The 2,713-nt window shown below is 50.4% G+C and overlaps 1 pseudogene; it reads right to left on the bottom strand.

Moving 5' to 3' along the window:
- Positions 1-1,159: 1,159 nt before the first annotated feature.
- LOC126083632 (seminal ribonuclease-like) lies at positions 1,160-1,581 on the bottom strand (annotated as a pseudogene).
- Positions 1,582-2,713: the final 1,132 nt, after the last annotated feature.

Here is a 2,713-nt window from a genome sequence, read left to right on the forward strand (position 1 = left end):
GTCACCATCATTCCAAGAGATAAAATTCTCACACCAGTTTATTCCATGGGTACCCAGCTAGTAAGTCCATGGGAGGCTGCCCTAAAGTCAGGCACCCTCTTTAGATTCAAAGCCCTGTCACCTTTTTGGTGGAGTTACAGGGTAGAAATTGTGGTTACCTTTATTGTGGGTGGAAAAACTTCCTTCAGAAGGAGATTATGAGGATAATGGATCCCAAGGAAGAAATAAGCAGTTCTCCAGTGCAGCCAAACTGTAAAGCTCATAACACCAATAGGTGATCTGTACACATCTTACTTCATTTCCTTCGTACCTGGGCTGTTTAACTATAAATCTGAAGGTGAAAAGTTGAATGCTAAAGAGTGTGAGAGCACCCACTTTATGATAGACTCAAATCTGTTCTTCGAATGCTGTGTATATACTGGTTGAGTGTTCTGTGTTCATTCACCTGTTACCCACCAGCCCTGTATCAGTAGCCAAGAAACTTCCAACCTGTCTCAGGCTGTCTTAAAAAGAGCCAAGGGAGAGAAGTGCTGGTCCCCTCTTGGCCTTTGAGATTCCGGCGAGCAGCGCCCTCTGCCGGTCAGTGCGGCGGTCGCGGGAACAGACCCGGGACCGCAGAGCGCCGAGCCAGGAGGATTCGCCCCTGCCCCACATCCCCTCTCCTCTGGGTAGCGGCTCCTTCCTGTGCTGTGCAGAGCGCATCAGGGATTTGTTTCCATAAAGACACCGAGTTTCACCCTCAGGGGTCGCCCCCAATCCCCATTGCAGGAAACAATCTGGGAGAAAGGAGAGGTGTCCCTCAGAAGGATCTGGCGAACCCGGACACTAGAGGGCGCTCAGGGTCTGCGCCATCGGGAGTTTTTGGAGCCGCTTGTGGGCAAATCAGCCAAGCCAGCCTGAGTTGTGCAGCCGCTAAGCGGCTATATAAAGTAAATGCCCATAATGCCCGCCACCACCGCCCGCCTGTCTCCTGCGCGGTGAGGGTGGAGGTGGGGAAAGTCCATGAGAGATGCAGGAGCGCACACAGGTGACTGGGGGACACTGAGAGGTCTACATGCGAGGGAAGAAGCATTTACAGGGAAGACTTTGGCAGGGCCTCACAGATTTGGGGGGGTGATAGGTAAATCGCTAAGTTTCCCGTGTCAGGTCTAGGGAGAGCCTAGCCATCCAGGTGAACGGGTGTTCCCTCCTCACAGCCCACACGGATGGGCCTGGTGGAGTCCTTGTTCCGATAGTGGCAGTGAGGGGTCCTCGACCCTCCGCTGGCAAAGCAGTCAGTGACGTGGACGTCTTGGGTACTGTTGCGGCAGTTGTTCACGGAGAGGCTGTTGATGTAGGGCACTGGTGCAGTTCTGCAGAAGTTTGGTATGGTGGCCAGATCCTAGGAGGAAGGTGTTGATGTGCTTGCATTTTGTTCCCATGAGTCATCCGCCGTCGCCTCATCATCACCCCACAGTACCTGTGGAGTCCTCCAGGGACCCAAGAGCTGGGGTTGTCTATATGCCCAGTTAAGAAAGACAGGGCTGGCTTGATGACAGTCTGGTCCAGGAGGAGGAGGAAGAGGATCCACCTCAGATTCATGTTCCCTGTGAAAGCGGGTCCAGGAAGAGCGGGACCAGAGTGGGCTTCAGTCCCTTTTCCCAAGATACCAAAAACCAAAACTAAACCCAGGGCCTCGAGTCGATTCCGACCTATAGTGGCCCTATAGGACAGAGCAGAACTGCCCCACAGTTTCTAAGGAGTGCCTGGTGGATTTGAACTGCCGACCCTTTGGTTAGCAGCTGTAGCACTTAACCACTATGCCACCAGGGTTTCCTTTATACCTGTTTTAAAAACTTTTGGCCCAAACACTTAATGTTGTAAATTCTCCCCTCTAACCCCTGTTTACACTGACTTCCCATGCTCTCCTGGCAACAACTGTTCTTCACATCCTTCTTCCACTTTGCACCTTCTTTCGTCAGGGTGAGAAGTGAGGAGGGGGTGGTGAGTTGTCAGTACAGGAGATGGCCACCACACAACCACCTCTTCGTGGGCTTGACCTATAAGACTTTTTTCAGACCCCACAGTGATTGTTGCTCCTTACCTAAGCAGACCATTGAACTTTGAAACTTACCTCTAAAGTATTCGCTTCTATCAGCCCATCTGATACTCACCACAGTCCTGTGAGGTGAGGCAGGTATCCCTGCCAGCCCATTTCTACAATGAGCAAACTCAGAAAGGAATTGACTGACCCATATGCCTTACATCTTAGGCAATATATCCACTTTCTTAAAGATGCACGCCTGTTTAAACACTTTTTAAAAAGTGAGCATTTCAATTCTAAGGCAGTAAATTTTGTTTCCTCCTATGTCTTCCTACCTCATAATAAAGATCCCCAACTCTTCCATGTACAGGGCCCATTGTCAGGAGCCTCCCAACTCCGGTTTCTAAGTGTTTCTGAGTAAGGGTGACTAGGTACCTGGCTTCCTGTCTCTGACTCCTTTGATGAATACCTGGGAGTCCCAGGGAAAGGTTTTCTGCAGAGCAGATAACATCCAAAGAGATAGTAGATATGCCCCTCTCAGAAGTGGATATTTTTTAGCAAAAGTGGACCCTTAGTTGCCTCTTTCCTTCCTCTGATCCTGTAGAAGCAACATTGTGGACATTATCTTCCCAGACCTTAGGGTGGAGGCCATGAGGAAACCTTTCAGGTCCCTCAATGACCTTAAACAGA

Source organism: Elephas maximus, chromosome 10 (genome assembly GCF_024166365.1).
Source record: "Elephas maximus indicus isolate mEleMax1 chromosome 10, mEleMax1 primary haplotype, whole genome shotgun sequence".
Taxonomy (NCBI): domain Eukaryota; kingdom Metazoa; phylum Chordata; class Mammalia; order Proboscidea; family Elephantidae; genus Elephas; species Elephas maximus.